Here is a 19085-nt window from a genome sequence, read left to right on the forward strand (position 1 = left end):
AAGCGTGCTATTTTTAAGTATCCGCGGACGCCGACCACGGCCAGGCCCACCTCTCTCTTAGGTGGTCTCAACCTGCCCTGTCGCTCCGCCACAAAGTAACAATCGGGAGCCGTTAGGAACCCAGGCCCACCTCTACCGGGATGGAGCCACCTGTCCTTTCATCCCCCTCATTAGAATCACTTGCGGTTACTCAATGAGCTGACCCGACTTTAGTCACCACATGTGTCATGTATATAAAGTATATAGTATATACCCGTGATCACCTCCCGAAGTGATCACGGCCCAGTAGTATAGCATGGCAGACGGACAAGAGTGTAGGGCCACTGATGGAACACTAGCATCCTATACTAAGCAATAGGATAGCAGGTAAGGGTAACAACTGTAGTAACAATGACAGGCTATGCAGCAGAATAGGATTAACCGAAAGCAGTAACATGCTACACTACTCTAATGCAAGCAGTATAGAGAAGAATAGGCGATATCTGGTGATCAAGGGGGGGGGGCTTGCCTGGTTGCTCTGGTAAGAAGGGTTCGTCGTCGATGTAGTCGATCACAGGGGTACCGGCAACGGTCTCGGGGTCTACCGGAAAGAAGTAACGGATGGGAACACAATAAATAACAGAGCAATCAAAGCATCACACAGCATAACATGTCAATACGCGGTGCTAGGTGTGCCCTAACGCAGTGCGAGGTGATACCGGCGAAGGGGGGAAATATCCGGGAAAGTATTCCCGGTGTTTCGCGTTTTCGGATAGATGAACCGGAGGGGGAAAGTTGCATGTTTGCTATGCTAGGGATGTGTGGCGGACGAACAAGCTGCGTATCCGGATTCCTCTCGTCGTTCTGAGCAACTTTCATGTACAAAGTATTTTCATCCGAGTTACAGATTATTTTATATTAATTTTCAAAGATTTAAACAATTTCTGTTTTATATTAATTCAAATTAAAAACAGAATATACTTTTGTCACCTAGTGCTACCCTAGCATGTGAGTATCACAATGGGGCCAGTGGGGTTAGGTTGACCCGGTCAAAGGTTGACTGGTCAACATATGAATAGTGTAAGTGGGTCCCATGTGTCATTGTCTTTTGTTTAATAAAATGGTAATTAACCAGGGTGGTCCCACATGTCATTTACACTATACCTAACCACTACTTAGCCTAACTACTAACCTACCTAACCAGGATCGGCCTCATCCACACACGTACGCACACACACAACGCGCTCACACACACTCGACTACGCACACATCATGCACACACACTGGCGCAAACGGCCATGGCCGTGGCCAGCAGCAGCAGGCAGCGGCGCACGGCTAGCAACGGCGCGCAGCGGCGGCACCTAGTGGCAGCAGCAGTACGAAGAGCAGCAGCAGATGGCAGTTAAGCAGCAGCAGCTCACGCACACACATATGTACGGGTACACGCGAGCTCGGATGTGCTCGGGGACGGCAAATGGCGACCGGATCGAGGCGGGGGAAGAAGGGATTCGGAGAAGTTGCTCACCGTGAGTCCATTGGCATGCTCGGAGAGGGTCCGGGTGGACCGGAGAGGCGGTGGTGATGGCGAGACGGCGGCGGCCGGATGAAGAAGATGAAGACTGCGCCTGCTACGCAGCTCCCTGCCTCGTTCCAATGCCCTGAACGGACGCGGTAGAGCGCGGCGAACCTCCAGGATGTGCTCCCGTACGCCGGAGAGGCCGGTGGACGCGTCAACGACGGCGAGGCAGCGGTGACCGCCTGAGCTTGCGAGCTCAAAATCGAGCCAGAGGAGAGGGGGGCGATGGGGATCGAGGGGGTAATGAATGAGGGCGAGCTAGGGTTTCTGGGGGACGCCTTAGTAGGCCGAGGGAGGGTGCGGATGGCGCGGCACGTGGCCCTGGTGCCATGGATGGCCGGCACGGACGGCTCTGCCTCTTCCCTGCGAGAGGTAGGGGAAAAGGCCGGCCAGCTGGGCTGGGCCTGGTACAGTGTTAGTACTGGGCTTAGTGAACAGGGGGGATTTCTCCCTTTCTTTTCTTCATCTTTATCTTTTTCTGTTTTCCAATTTAGCTATTGTTTTTCTAAATAGTTTAGTGATCAAATGAATTTTTTTAAATGAAACTTCGCACAAAAATGATATGCAATATTCTACGGTGGCACAAAAAGTAATGAGGGCATTGGCAATTTATTTGATTTTCGGTTTGAATTTAAATGTGTTGAACAGGTGTTGCTGGGTGTGTTTTAAATACTTTAGGGGCACTTTAACAACTCAAATAATGTTAGTTTCCACATGTAAATTATATAGTGATTATTTTCAACCCAACAAACATTTTTTTGTTCTACCGTTTAAAGAAATATTATTTTGACTTGAAACTTAAATTTGAATTTGAATTTGATTTTTATTAAGTGGCAATGTGCATAGTAATCATGATGACATGGCCACCATTAGGGGGGATTACTGTAGCATGATTCTCGGGGTCCTACAACACTGTTCATTACGGGCCAGTTTTACCCCGGGCCGTTAAGGGGCCGAGGGTTACTAAGGGCCTCATATGGGCCGAAAGACGTCATGGGCCATACATGGGACAGAAGTTAATACAGGCTAGAATTATATTGGACGGCCCAGACGACGCTACTGGGCGTAATTCGGATAGGCCGTAAACGGGCCCTGGGATAGCGGGTTGTAAATGGGCTATATGCGAACACACCGTTAACAGGCTTGCCGTGGGCCGGCCCGCCACCTTTTGACCAAGTCAAACGGGCTGGCCTTTTCACACAAATGGGCCTCTGTTGGGCCGTGCCACGTGTCGACGTATCATACGCACTTTGTGTCCAATGAGTGGATGACATCTGTCCCAACGGTGAGCCGACATGTGTTACCTCCAGCCAATGATGATTTTACATGTGGAAAATCCCCATTGGTCGGGGCTGTTAACGGGTTATCGGATCCTAAACCGTACCCGATAGCTTAATGGCGTTCTGTTATGGTGGATGCCACGTGTCGGTCACCCTTGACGAAAGCACTTCTGTGACGCTCGATTTATCGTCATGGAAGTGGACACTTCCATGATGATAATTTTGGTAATGTCATGGAACACTTCTACGACAGCACAGGTATGACTATCTTGATTCTGTAATAAATTTGTCATGGATGTACATGCATGACAAAAAACGCGACCTACTATGACAAACACGTATCATCACGGAAGTCTATTTTTTTTGTAGTGCGAGCGATGGTCTTTTCCTACCAATCAATCCCCCTAGGAGCATGAGCGTAGTGCTTGGTTTTTGATGACTTGTAGATTTTTGCAAGAAGTATGTGAGTTCTTTATGACTAATGTTGAGTCCATGGATTATACGCACTCTCACCTTTCCATCATTGCTAGCCTCTTCGGTACCGTGCATTGCCCTTTCTCACCTTGAGAGTTGGTGCAAACTTCGCCAGTGCATCCAAACCCCGTGATACGATACGCTCTATCACACATAAACCTCCTTATATCTTCCTCAAAACAGCCACCATACCTACCTATTATGGCATTTCCATAGCCATTCCGAGATATATTGCCATGCAACTTTCCACCATTCTGTTTATTATGACGCGCTTCATCATTGTCATATTGCCTTGCATGATCATGTAGTTGACATCGTATTTGTGGCAAAGGCACCACCATATTATTTCATACATGTCAGTCTTGATTCATTGCCAATCCCGGTACACCGCCGGAGGCATTCATATAGAGTCATATTTTGTTCTAGTATCGAGTTATAATCATTGAGTTGTAAATAAATAGAAGTGTGACGATTAATAGAGCATTGTTTCAAAAAAAAGAGAAAGGCCAAAAAAAGAAAGGCCCAAAAAAAGAAGAAATAAAAGGGACAATGCTACTATCCTTTTTCCACACTTGTGCTTCAAAGTAGCACCATGATCTTCATGATAGAGAGTCTCTTGTTTTGTCACTTTCATATACTAGTGGGAATTTTTCATTATAGAACTTGGCTTGTATATTCCAACAATGGGCTTCCTCAAATGCCCTAGGTCTTCGTGAGCAAGCAAGTTGGATGCACATCCACTTAGTTTCTTTTGTTGAGCTTTCATACATTTATAGCTCTAGTGCATCCGTTGCATGGCAATCCCTACTCCTTGCATTGACATCAATTGATGGGCATCTCGCTAGCCCATTGATTAGCCGCGTCAATGTGAGACTTTCTCCTTTTTTGTCTTCTCCACACAACCCCCATCATTATACTCTATTCCACCCATAGTGCTATGTCCATGGCTCACGCTCATGTATTGCGTGAAAGTTGAAAAAAGTTTGAGATTACTAAAGTATGAAACAATTGCTTGGTTTGTCATCGGGGCTGTGCATGATGAGAGCATTCTTGTGTGACGAAAATGGAACATGACCAAACTATATGATTTTGTAGGGATGAACTTTCTTTGGCCATGTTATTTTGAGAAGACATGATTGCTTAGTTAGTATGCTTGAAGTATTATTATTTTTGTGTCAATATTAAACTTTTATCTTAAATCTTTCGGATCTGAACATTCATGCCACAATAAAGAAAATTACATTGACGAATATGCTAGGTAGCATTCCACATCAAAATTCTGTTTTTATCATTTACCTACTCGAGGACGAGCAGGAATTAGGCGCTAGGCGGGCGCCAGCGGGTGCAGAGTACTAGTTTCCTCTCCGGTGCTAAAGGAGCAGGTGCAGGCGAGGAGTCCTAGGGCGTCAGGCAATGTTTTCCATATCGGTGCAACGAGACCATGACCAGCCGGACGGCAGGACGGAGCTCATCACGGAGCCCACGGCGGCGTCACCACCAGAGCGTTTGGCAGGCGAAGACCATCTTTTGTCAGGATAGCATGTACTAGTTGTCCCCCTTCAAATTGGCCGTTGTGGGATCCCTTCCCGCCAAATATTTGGGAAGAGGACCCGGGCCTCTATAGATAGGACTAGACACCACCGTAGGCAAAGGGGATGAACAAACGGATTGGCCCCCAAGGATCATTCTGACCATCCCCACACACACAAGCTCATCAAGCTCAAGAACACCTCTCCTCAGGAGGTAGTTCTTCCCTTGTACTTGTTCATCCAAGCCTACTAGGCAATCCACCACACCACACTGGAGTAGGGTAATACACCACACACTACAAAAAAAGACACATCCGTGACATTTTGGGCCAAACGAAATTTTTTTCTGTCATACTTATGACACTTCTATGACGATAATTGTGACAAAACCCGGTATCATCATAGATGTGGTGGGCTCCTACTTCTATGACAAAAAATCATGACAGAAAATGGGCTTTTTGTCCTGGGCGGGCCGGAGACGCAGCTGCATGACATTCTTTGGGCTGTCCATGACGGAAAAAACTGTGGTAGAACTGAGGGCTAGGAAAATATCGGGGTGTTCCCGGTTACGGTTGGTGGTCGGGGCCGAGCGATGCACGGAGGTTTGCGCGTTTCTCTTGTACACGCATGCGCGTGGGTGCGAGGTGTTGGGCTCTAACTGAACCCGAGCGAGGCGTTCGCCTACTGAACACGAGCGATTACACTGCAGGCTACGCGTTACTGAACTCGAGCGATCGATCGATGGCTGTTAACAGAACCCGATCGAGAGATTCCTTTGCTACTGCTGCTAACTGAAGCTCATCGATGCTGCCTCTGGATGAACAGTGAGCGTTGCTGGGGGGTTTGGATGAACAGTTCCCGGTGGGGGTGGATGAACAGGACCCCGTGGTGTTGCCTCTGGATGAACAGGACCCCGATCGACCGAGCCGGTTGGGGCTGGATGAACAGGACCCCGTGGAGGGCTGGATGAACAGGACCACCCCGTGGAGGGCTGGATGAACAGTAGATGGTGGAGAGCTGGATGAACAGTAGCCCGTGGAGGGCTGGATGAACAGTAGACGGTGGAGGGCTGGATGAATAGTAGCCCGTGGAGGGGTGGTTGAATAGGAGCCCGTGGAGAGGGCTGGTTGAACAGTAGCCGGTGGAGTAGCGCGCGGTGGAGGCTGGATGAACAGTCGCAGGTGGAGGCTGGAGGAGGTCGACGGTGGATGAACAGTAGCCCGTGGAGGCTGGAGGAGGTCGACGGTGGAGATGAACAGTATCCCGTGGAGTCCCGTTTTGCGGTACGCCACACCCCTTAGGACCCCCGTTTCAACCGTAGCGCTCCAACACAAGTCCATTTCCTCGGTTTGGCGGTACGCCACACCCCTCCCGATGAACAGGACCCCTGTTTCGACCGTAGCATTCCAACACAAGTCCGTTTCCTCCGTTTTGCGGTACGCCACACCCCTCTCGATCAACAGGACCCCGTTTCGACCGTAGGAGGTCCGTTTCCTCCGTTTTGCGGTACGCCAGACCCCTCCCGATGAACAGGATCCCGTTTCGACCGTGGCCGGTCGAACACAAGGCCGTTTCCTCTGTTCTACGGTATGCCAGGCCTCGTTTCCATCGGCTGTTCCGTCCAAGCCGGTTGGCTCCCACGCGTTCCGTTGCCTCCCGATGAACACGATGCATTCCGTTGCCTCCCCATGAACATGACAACGACGGAGTTTCTCCGTTCCGACCCAACCATGTACACGAGCCCTGGCCGTATGTACGCGCGAGTAGGCGTTCGAGACCCCGCCCGTATGTACGTAAGTGGCGGTATTTTATTTCTTGCACACTGGCCGTTGTACGTACGTGTACATGCTACATGCGCGCCTCTACTACGACACGTTCCCGCTCTATATCGACCAGTATGTACGTACACGTTCGCGACCAGAATGACAACGCTATGTATGCTTCGACCAGGTGGGTCCCGACTGTCAGGCACTTCCTTGCGTGCGAAGATATAGCTGGTGGGTCCCAGCAGTCAGGGGGGAAATCGTTTTTTTTGCCCGGACGCACTTCCTTGCGTGCGAAGACGTAGCTGGTGAAGGAAATATGCCCTGGAAGCAATAATAAAGTTATTATTTATTTCCTTATATTATGATAAATGTTTATTATTCATGCTAGAATTGAATTAACCGGAAACATAATACATGTGTGAATACATAGACAAACAGAGTGTCACTAGTATGCCTCTACTTGACTAGCTCGTTGATCAAAGATGGTTGTGTTTCCTAGCCATAGACATGAGTTGTCATTTGATTAACGGGATCACATCATTAGGAGAATGATGTGATTGACTTGACCCATTCCGTTAGCTTAGCACTCGATCATTTAGTATGTTGCTATTGCTTTCTTCATGACTTATACATGTTCCTATGACTATGAGATTATGCAACTCCCGTTTACCGGAGGAACACTTTGTGTGCTACCAAATGTCACAACGTAACTGGGTGATTATAAAGGTGCTCTACAGGTGTCTCCAAAGGTACTTGTTGGGTTGGCGTATTTCGAGATTAGGATTTGTCACTCCGATTGTCGGAGAGGTATCTCTGCGCCCACTCAGTAATACACATCACTATAATCCTTGCAAGCATTGTGACTAATGAGTTAGTTGCGGGATGATGTATTATGGAATGAGTAAAGAGACTTGCCGGTAACGAGATTGAACTAGGTATCGAGATACCGACGATCGAATCTCGGGCAAGTAACATACCGATGACAAAGGGAACAACGTATGTTGTTATGTGGTCTGACCGATAAAGATCTTCATAGAATATGTGGGAACCAATATGAGCATCCAGGTTCCGCTATTGGTTATTGACCGTAGAGGTGTCTCGGTCATGTCTACATAGTTCTCGAACCCGTAGGGTCCGCACACTTAACGTTACTATGACAGTTATATTATGAGTTTATATGTTTTGATGTACCGAAGGTTGTTCGGAGTCCCGGATGTGATCACGGACATGACGAGGAGTCTCGAAGTGGTCGAGACATAAAGATTGATATATTGGAAGCCTATGTCTGGACATCAGAAGTGTTCCGGGTGAAACCAGGATTTTTCCGGAGTACCGGGAGGTTACCGGAACCCCCCGGTAACTTAATGGGCCTTAGTGGGCCTAGGTGGAAGAGAGGAGAGGAGGCCAGGGCAGGGCCGCGCGCCCCTCCCCCAGTCCGAATAGGACAAGGAGAAGGGGGGCGGCGCCACCCCTTCCTTCCTCCCCTCCACCTTTTCCCCCTCTCTCTCCTAGTCCAACATGGAAAGGGGGGGAGTCCTACTCCCGGTAGGAGTAGGACTCCTCCTGGCGCGCCTCTCCTCCTTGGCCGGCGGCCTCCCCCTTGCTCCTTTATATACAGGGGCAGGGGGGCACCTATAGACACACAATTGATCAACGATCTTTTAGCCGTGTGCGTTGGCCCCCTCCACCATATTACACCTCAATAATATCGTAGCGGTGCTTAGGCGAAGCCCTGCGTCGGTAGAACATCATCATCGTCACCATGCCGTCGTGCTGACGAAACTCTCCTTCAACACTCGGCTGGATCGGAGTTCGAGGGACGTCATCGAGCTGAACGTGTGCTGAACTCGGAGGTGCCGTGCGTTCGGTACTTGATCGGTCGGATCATGAAGACGTACGACTACATCAACCGCGTTGTGTTAACACTTCCGCTTTCGGTCTACGAGGGTAGACAACACTCTCCCCTCTCGTTGCTATGCATCACCATGATCTTGCGTGTGCGTAGGAATTTTTTTGACATTACTACGTTCCCCAACAGTGGCATCCGAGCCTGGTTTTATGCGTTGATGTTATATGCACGAGTAGAACACAACTGAGTTGTGGGCGATATAAGTCATACTGCTTACCAGCATGTCATATTTTGGTTCGGCGGTATTGTGAGATGAAGCGGCCCGGACTGACATTACGCGTATGCTTACGCGAGACTGGTTTCACTATTGCGAGCACTCGTTGCTTAAAAGTGACTGGCGGGTGTCTGTCTCTCTCACTTTAGTTGAACCGAGTGTGGCTACGCCCGGTCCTTGTGAAGGTTACAACAACACCAACTTGACAAACTATCGTTGTGGTTTTGATGCGTAGGTAAGAACGGTTCTTGCTAAGCCCGTAGCAGCCACGTAAAACTTGCAACAACAAAGTAGAGGACGTCTAACTTGTTTTTGCAGGGCATGTTGTGATGTGATATGGTCAAGACATGATGCTATATTTTATTGTATGAGATGATCATGTTTTGTAACCGAGTTATCGGCAACTGGCAGGAGCCATATGGTTGTCGCTTTATTGTATGCAATGCAATCGCCATGTAATTGTTTTACTTTATCACTAAGCGGTAGCGATAGTCGTAAAAGCAATAGTTGGTGAGACGACAACGACGCTACGATGGAGATCAAGGTGTCGCGCCGGTGACGATGGTGATCATGACGGTGCTTCGGAGATGGAGATCACAAACACAAGATGATGATGGCCATATCATATCACTTATATTGATTGCATGTGATGTTTATCTTTTATGCATCTTATCTTGCTTTGATTGACGGTAGCATTATAAGATGATCTCTCACTAAAATTTCAAGATAAAAGTGTTCTCCCTGAGTATGCACCGTTGTGAAAGTTCTTCGTGCTGAGACACCGCGTGATGATCAGGTGTGATAGGCTCTACGTTCAAATACAACGGGTGCAAAACAGTTGCACACGCGGAATACTCAGGTTAAACTTGACGAGCCTAGCATATGCAGATATGGCCTCGGAACACGGAGACCGAAAGGTCGAGCGTGAATCATATAGTAGATATGATCAACATAGTGATGTTCACCATTTAAACTACTCCATCTCACGTGATGATCGGACATGGTTTAGTTGATATGGCTCACGTGATCACTTAGAGGATTAGAGGGATGTCTATCTAAGTGGGAATTCTTAAGTAATATGATTAATTGAACTTAAATTTATCATGAACTTAGTACCTGATAGTATCTTGCTTGTCTATGTTAATTGTAGATAGTTGGCCCGTGCTGTTGTTCCGTTGAATTTTAATGCGTTCCTTGAGAAAGCAAAGTTGAAAGATGATGGTAGCAATTACACGGACTGGGTCCGTAACTTGAGGATTATCCTCATTGCTGCACAGAAGAATTACGTCCTAGAAGCACCGCTGGGTGCTAGGCCTCCTGCAAGAGCAACACCAGAAGTTATGAACGTCTGACAGAGCAAAGCTGATGACTACTCGATAGTTCAGTGTGCCATGCTTTACGGCTTAGAACTGGGTCTTCAACGACGTTTTGAACGTCATGGAGCATATGAGATGTTCCAGGAGTTGAAGTTAATATTTCAAGCAAATGCCCAGATTGAGAGATATGAAGTCTCCAATAAGTTCTACAGCTGCAAGATGGAAGAGAATAGTTCTGTCAGTGAGCATATACTCAAAATGTCTGGGTATAATAATCACTTGATTCAACTAGAAGTTAATCTTCCGGATGATAGCGTCATTGACAGAATTCTTCAACCACTGCCACCAAGCTACAAGAGCTTCGTGATGAACTATAACATGCAAGGGATGAATAAGACAATTCCCGAGCTCTTCGCAATGCTAAAGGCAGCAGAGGTAGAAATCAAAAATGAGCATCAAGTGTTGATGGTCAATAAGACCACTAGTTTCAAGAAAAATGGCAAAGGGAAGAAGAAGGGGAACTTCAAGAAGAATAGCAAGCAAGTTGCCGTTCAGGAGAAGAAACCCAAGTCTGGACCTAAGCCTGAAACTGAGTGCTTCTACTGCAAGCAGACTGGTCACTGGAAGCGGAACTGCCCCAAGTATTTGGCGGATAAGAAGGATGGCAAGGTTAACAAAGGTATATGTGATATACATGTTATTGATGTGTACCTTACTAATGCTCGCAGTAGCACCTGGGTATTTGATACTGGTTCTGTTGCTAATATTTGCAACTCGAAACAGGGGCTACGGATTAAGCGAAGATTGGCTAAGGACGAGGTGACGATGCGCGTGGGAAATGGTTCCAAAGTCGATGTGATCGCGGTCGGCACGCTACCTCTACATCTACCTTCGGGATTAGTTTTAGACCTAAATAATTGTTATTTGGTGCCAGCGTTAAGCATGAACATTATATCTGGATCTTGTTTGATGCGAGACGGTTATTCATTTAAATCAGAGAATAATGGTTGTTCTATTTATATGAATAATATCTTTTATGGTCATGCACCCTTAAAGAGTGGTCTATTTTTGTTGAATCTCGATAGTAGTGATACACATATTCATAATATTGAAGCCAAAAGATGCAGAGTTGATAATGATAGTGCAACTTATTTGTGGCACTACCGTTTAGGTCATATCGGTGTAAAGCGCATGAAGAAACTCCATACTGATGGACTTTTGGAACCACTTGATTATGAATCACTTGGTACTTGCGAACCGTGCCTCATAGGCAAGATGACTAAAACACCGTTCTCCGGTACTATGGAGAGAGCAACTAATTTGATGGAAATCATACATACAGATGTATGTGGTCCTATGAATATTGAGGCTCGTGGCGGATATCGTTATTTTCTCACCTTCACAGATGATTTGAGCAGATATGGGTATATCTACTTAATGAAACATAAGTCTGAAACATTTGAAAAGTTCAAAGAATTTCAGAGCGAAGTTGAAAATCATCGTAACAAGAAAATAAATTTTCTACGATCAGATCGTGGAGGAGAATATTTGAGTTACGAGTTTGGCCTACATTTGAAGCAATGCGGAATAGTTTCGCAACTCACGCCACCCGGAACACCACAACGTAATGGTGTGTCCGAACGTCGTAATCGTACTTTACTAGATATGGTGCGATCTATGATGTCACTTACTGATTTACCGCTATCGTTTTGGGGTTATGCTTTAGAGACGGCAGCATTCACTCTAAATAGGACACCATCAAAATCCGTTGAAATGACACCTTATGACTATGGTTTGGCAAGAAACCAAAGTTGTCGTATCTTAAAGTTTGGGGTCGCGATGCTTATGTGAAGAAACTTCAACATAATAAGCTCGAACCTAAATCGGAGAAATGTGTCTTCATAGGATACCCAAAGGAGACTGTTGGGTACACCTTCTATGACAGATCCGAAGGCAAGACATTCGTTGCTAAGGATGGATCCTTTCTAGAGAAGGAGTTTCTCTCGAAAGAAGTGAGTGGGAGGAAAGTGGAACTTGATGAGGTAACTGTACCTGCTCCCTTATTGGAAAGTAGATCATCACAGAAACCAGTTTCTGCGACACCTACGCCAATTAGTGGGGAAGTTAATGATAATGATCATGAAACTTCAGATCAAGTTATTACTGAACCTCGTAGATCAACCAGATTAAGATCCGCACTAGAGTGGTATGGTAATCCTGTTCTGGAGGTTATGTTACTAGACCATGACGAACCTACGAACTATGAAGAAGCGATGGTGAGCCCAGATTCCGCAAAATGGCTTGAGGCCATGAAATCTGAGATGGGATCCATGTATGAGAACAAAGTATGGACTTTGGTTGACTTGCCCGATGATCGGCAAGCCATTGAAAATAAATGGATCTTCAAGAAGAAGACTGACGCTGACGGTAATGTTACTGTCTATAAAGCTCGACTTGTTGCGAAAGGTTTTCGACAAGTTCAAGGGATTGACTACGATGAGACCTTCTCACCCGTAGCGATGCTTAAGTCTGTCCGAATCATGTTAGCAATTGCCGCATTTTATGATTATGAAATTTGGCAAATGGATGTCAAAACTGCATTCCTGAATGGATTTCTGGAAGAAGAGTTGTATATGATGCAACCGGAAGGTTTTGTTGATCCAAAGGGAGCTAACAAAGTGTGCAAGCTCCAGCGATCCATTTATGGACTGGTGCAAGCCTCTCGGAGTTGGAATAAACGCTTTGATAATGTGATCAAAGCATTTGGTTTTATACAGACTTTTGGAGAAGCCTGTATTTACAAGAAAGTGAGTGGGCGCTCGGTAGCATTTCTGATATTATATGTGGATGACATATTGCTGATTGGAAATGATATAGAATTTCTGGATAGCATAAAGGATACTTGAATAAGAGTTTTCAATGAAAGACCTCGGTGAAGCTGCATATATATTGGGCATCAAGATCTATAGAGATAGATCAAGACGCTTAATTGGACTTTCACAAAGCACATACCTTGACAAAGTTTTGAAGAAGTTCAAAATGGATCAAGCAAAGAAAGGGTTCTTGCCTATACTACAAGGTGTGAGATTGAGTAAGACTCAATGCCCGACCACTGCAGAAGATAGAGAGAAGATGAAAGATGTTCCCTATGCTTCAGCCATAGGCTCTATCATGTATGCAATGCTGTGTACCAGACCTGATGTGTGCCTTGCTATAAGTTTAGCAGGGAGGTACCAAAGTAATCCAGGAGTGGATCACTGGACAGCGGTCAAGAACATCCTGAAATACCTGAAAAGGACTAAGGATATGTTTCTCGTTTATGGAGGTGACAAAGAGCTCATCGTAAATGGTTACGTTGATGCAAGCTTTGACACTGATCCGGACGATTCTAAATTGCAAACCGGATACGTGTTTACATTGAACGGTGGAGCTGTTAGTTGGTGCAGTTCTAAGCAAACTGTCGTGGCGGGATCTACGTGTGAAGCGGAGTACATAGCTGCTTCGGAAGCAGCAAATGAAGGAGTCTGGATGAAGGAGTTCATATCCGATCTAGGTGTCATACCTAGTGCATCGGGACCAATGAAAATCTTTTGTGACAATACTAGTGCAATTGCCTTAGCAAAGGAATCCAGATTTCACAAGAGAACCAAGCACATCAAAAGATGCTTCAATTCCATCCGGGATTTAGTCCAGGTGGGAGAAATAGAAATTTGCAAGATACATACGGATCTGAATGTTGCAGACCCGTTGACTAAGCCTCTTCCACGAGCAAAACATGATCAACACCAAGACTCCATGGGTGTAAGAATCATTACTGTGTAATCTAGATTATTGACTCTAGTGCAAGTGGGAGACTGAAGGAAATATGCCCTAGAGGCAATAACAAAGTTATTATTTATTTCCTTATATCATGATAAATGTTTATTATTCATGCTAGAATTGTATTAACCGGAAACATAATACATGTGTGAATACATAGACAAACAGAGTGTCACTAGTATGCCTCTACTTGACTAGCTCGTTGATCAAAGATGGTTGTGTTTCCTAGCCATAGACATGAGTTGTCATTTGATTAATGGGATCACATCATTAGGAGAATGATGTGATTGACTTGACCCATTCTGTCGTGGAATTGTCATGGCAGATGTCCTCGAGCTAGGACTTAGTCGTGGAGCCATCGCAACTAGGAAGCTTGAAGGGGTTAAGTGGGACAAGGAACACGAGGGTTTATACTGGTTCAGCCCCTTACGGTGAAGGTAAAAACCTACGTCCAGTTTGAGGTGGTATTGATTAGGGTTTCGATGACCAGGGAGCTTAACTGCTACGCCTGGCTCTCGATGAGATCTTTCTTGTCCCTAAACTGCTGCCGGGTCGTCCCTTTATATAGGGAGGCTGACACCCAGCAGCTCTCAGAGTCCCGGCCGGCTCATCAGAGTGTCCGGCTCGGACTCTCAACTATTCTTGCCTTACACTACAAGTTCTACCATGATAATGATTGCAACTACGGGCCTTAAGCCGTATTCGGGTCTTAAGCCCATCTCTGGCCCACCGTCTTCAAGCTTAGCGCCGGGCTTCTGGCAATGACCGTAGGAGTAACCCGGCCCCTCCTGGCGGGTGACTCTAAGGTCTATATCCTCAACATTAGGCCCCAGATTGATTTGAGCCGGCTCATGTCAATCTTCAATCTTTTCGACAGAAAATCTCCGGCTTACAATTATGTGAAGGCCATAACCCGGCGTGACGTCATCCTCTGGACTCCGGGTAATCCGTCGTGACGTTATCTTCCATTAAGCCCGTTTTTTACTCCACCAGATCCACAACGGATCTTATCTTTACTGCCATCCCGAAAATCGAGGCGTTTCGTGGGGAGATAACCACGTCGTGGTCTCCTCGTTTCTCGCACCCACTTATGAGCTCGCCCTTATAAATAGGCCGGTCCGACGGGCCTTTCACACTCTCCTTCCTCTGTCGTCTCCTTGCTCTCACTATTCCCGTGCTGCTCGAGCTCCGCCGCCGTCGCCGCTGCGGGTCTTCTCGTCGTCACCAGCTCAGGCCACTGCATCACCCTGATTTGACCAGAGAAACGCGACGACCTCTGCGACTCCTCAGCCCCTGTAAGTCCTGGCTGCCCTATAGAACAGATCTGCAGTAGGGTTCGAGCAGTTCGTCCGTGTTCTTCGTAGTTCATCGCGGGCCTCAGTAGATTTGATTTCTACTGCCTCCCTTTGATCTTAGACTTGCCTAGAACCATTGCGGTGACTGTTTAGCACCCATTTTACATGCAAGCAGCCCTCTTTTTACTACATAAGAACCATGTTCGAGCCCAAGAACTTCTCCAGCGTCTGTTTTTAGGTCTAGAAATTTTCTTTTTCTGCCGACCACTTGATCCAAATTATTTACCGCAACGTGTGAAACTTGTTTTTACCATACTTAGTAAAAAACTGCACTTGTTGAGCCATGGCGACTTACATTTCCGGTTTAAAGAAACCACTCACCGTAGAACCTTCCGGCTCAGAGGAAGCCACACGCCGTAAAATTTTCCGGCTCACTTACAACAAGGCTGTAGATGATTTGAATTACCCTCAAGCACACCAGCGGCTTAGATAACCCGATGCACTTAGATATATATCATTAGTCCCCTCCATAAGCCGCCACCTTAAACCTTAACTTGTAAGTCTCCTCCGGCTCATTATTAAACCGGACATTTTTCCCTGTATCATAGGCTTCCAACAGTCACCATGCCTCCAAAAGCTCCTAAAGCCTCCATCACTTGCAACTGGATGAGGTCCAATGTCACCAACGAGACGTTAGCAGATTTTGTCAAGTCTGGCTATCTGCCCAAGAAGGACGTCATGTCCTACCGTGCCCCCGACCCATCAGAGGAGAGACCATAGCCAAGGGACGGGGAGGTGGTCATTTTTGCGGATCACATGAGCCAGGGCTTCGCACCACCCGGCTCAAAGTTTTTCAGAGACGTTCTAAATTTCTTCGATCTGCGGCCTCAGGACATAGGACCCAACTCAGTGTCCAATATCTGCAACTTCCAAGTGTTCTGCGAGGTTTACCTTGGAGAAGAACCCAGTATGCTGCTCTTCAGAGAGCTTTTCTATTTAAACCGCCAGAACGAGTGTGCCAACGGGCCGAGTTTGGAGCTAGGCGGCATCTCCATCCAGCGGTGAAGGGACTGCCTTTTCCCTTACGCAGAGCCGCCCAGACACCCCAAGGACTGGAATCTGACGTGGTTTTACTGCCAAGACACGTCGCCGGCTGATGAGAGTCCGTTGCCCGGCTTTCGCCCCTCGCGTCTGGAGCCGACTCACCCACTGTCAGACAAGCTGACTCAAGCGGAGCGCCAACCTCTGCTCCCCACCATCAACAAGATCAAGGCTCTCCTGGGCAATGGTCTGAACGGAATCGATCAGGTCCGGGTCTGGATATCGTGGCGGGTGATCCCATTGAGCCGCCGCCCCGGCTTAATGTGCGAGTACACGGGCCGAAAGGATGACCCTCAGAGACACAGCCACAACGATCTTCCTGAAGACGTTGCAGAGGATATGACCAAGGCTCTCTTGAACGAGAGCCTGGCAGACTGCGGGAGGACCGGGTTAGCCCCCTTCTGCAAAACCAACCCAGCCCCAGTGGTAAGCCGCTGATCTGAACATCTTATCTTCTTCCGTATATAACTTTCATCTGAATCGTTTTAATAAGTCATCATTATATTTTTCAGGCTGATGACAAATTCTGGCGGGTCAAATATGACCATGAGGCTGCCAAGAAGGCCAGAAAGGCGAAGAAAGCCGCCAAGAAAGCCGCCCCTCGCAAGAAAGGAAGTAGGCCTACTACTTCAGAGCTGATGCAACTAAGCGACAGCTCCAAGTCAGAGGTAACCCCTGAGCCTGTAAGCCCTTGTTGTACTTGTTGTTTATTTCTGTCTGCCTTATCAATACTTGTTCATCAATAGGACGACACCAGAGCAAGTAAACCGGTGGTTGAAGAGGTAACGACATTTTCCTCCGACTTGGAGCCCTTGCCAAGGCTGAAAATCCGATGGGTAACCCGGAAAGTAAGCTTTTCACATCCTTTAGCTTACCAAGACCCTCAATTTATTTTGAAGCGACAGGTGCATGAGAGCCGGCGGCACACCCGGACCGACAAAAGCACCGACCTCTCCTCCGGGTTACCTGACGCATCGAGGAAACGCCGGACCGAGGTGATCTCAAAATTGTACCCTTTTCATCCTTTGGCAGGTGTTATACGTCAACCACTCAACTCTTCTGACTCAAATTATCAGGAAACTTCTCCCTCTTTTGGCGACTCTATGCAGTCAAGCCTGCCGACTTTCAAGACCGTGCCCGGGTAATGACAATCATCTCATGCTGTACTTTTTTACTTACACTATTGTGCTTAATCTTTCTGTCTTTTCAGTGCCCAGGCTAAGCTCACCAAGAGGGCGAAGAAGTCCAAGCCGGTCGATGAGCCGGACTTGCCTGAGCCAGAGGCAGCCGCTCAAGAACCGCCAGCTGCCTCTGCTCCTGAGGCCGCTGCTCCAATCAACAAGCCCGCAACAGAAGCTTCTGTTAACCCGGAGGCCTCCAGCTCGGCTCAACCAGCAGATGACCCGGACGTGGTAATCACCCGGACGGAGTTTGTTGAACCGGGGAGACCGACCGCACTGGCCAAGTGCTCCGCCAAAGGGGAGCTGCTAGAGTCCCGCCGAGTGAACCTGGACCTCACCGACTACGCCAATTTGAACATTGGAGAGATCGTCTCCGGCTTCGTTAGCCAAGTGCACAAGAGCTGGGACGCAGAGATTGCCATGGTAAACCAGATCCAGCAGAAATCTGAGGTATTCTTCTTCTGTCCTCTTACTTACTGTATAGTTACCTTTAGCATGCTAGCCCCCAAGTCGACGACGTATGATTGAGTATGTTGTAGACTTAGGTTCCGACTTATTTCCATGAGCCAGTAGTTTGTAGATAGGAACGTTCGATATGCATTAGCCCCCAAGTGCCAAGTGTCTTTGCTTGGAAAACGCTTGGGACTTTAAATTTGTATAGTAACTGTTCATGCCATAACCCGGAAATTTATGCAGGCTGCTGGCAAGAAGTTTGAGGGGGACATCTCTGATCTCAAGAACCGGCTGAAGATGCAAGAAATGGAGACCCGGAAGGCAAATGCCAAATTTGTGTCCAGCATCGCCGCGCAAGAAAAGCTGAAGACAGAGTTTGATGCTGAACGGAAGGCTTGGGCCGAAGAAAAGACCGCGCTGGTGAACCGGGCTGAACAGGCGGAGAAGACTCTCTCCGAGAAGACCGCCGAACTCTCCGGCTTAAAGCACCAGGTGTCCCAGATGGTTGCCGCAATCTTCGGTAAGTCATCTCACCGGCTTTCATCAAGTTTAGAATCTTTATATTCCATAACTCATCCTTGTCAGCGGCTTATCTGACTCTGTTAAACAGGTCCCAGAAGTGCCAACCTGAACCAGAGTGTGGTAACCAAGCTGAAGGCCGTATACACCCTGGTGGAGCAACTCTACACCGGGTCACAGCGTGCCTTGGCTGTGGTGGCCCTATCCAACAAGGTGCCGACTCACCTGGCGGAAGTCCTTCGCCGGCTCGTCGTTCTGCCTCAACGGATCCAAGAGCTGCGACGGGCCTCTGCAAGAGCCGGAGCGATCGCCGCGCTGAGCCGGGCCAAGGCGTTCCTGCCAGAGTTAGACCCGGCGGACATCGCCCTCGGCTATCCAAGTCTGAAGGAAGACGGCACCGCCTTCGATCAGAAGGACTTCGCAGCTTGCGTGAAGGCCGTACGCCCGGTGGCCACTCTCATTGGCAATGATACAGATCTGACTAAGTATCAGCCGGGCTACGATGCAGAAAATCAGAGGATCCCGACTCCGCGCTATGAAGCCCTCAACTTGATCCCGCCGGCTCGCCAGCACACCTTCGCCCCAGAGATTGACCCGGCCGGGTTAATTGACGAGGAAGCCCAATTCGAAGCTCTCAGCGGCATCGACAGGAAGTCATCAACCTTCCAGGTCTT

Source organism: Aegilops tauschii, chromosome 2 (genome assembly GCF_002575655.3).
Source record: "Aegilops tauschii subsp. strangulata cultivar AL8/78 chromosome 2, Aet v6.0, whole genome shotgun sequence".
In the NCBI taxonomy this organism is placed as follows: Eukaryota; Viridiplantae; Streptophyta; class Magnoliopsida; order Poales; family Poaceae; genus Aegilops; species Aegilops tauschii.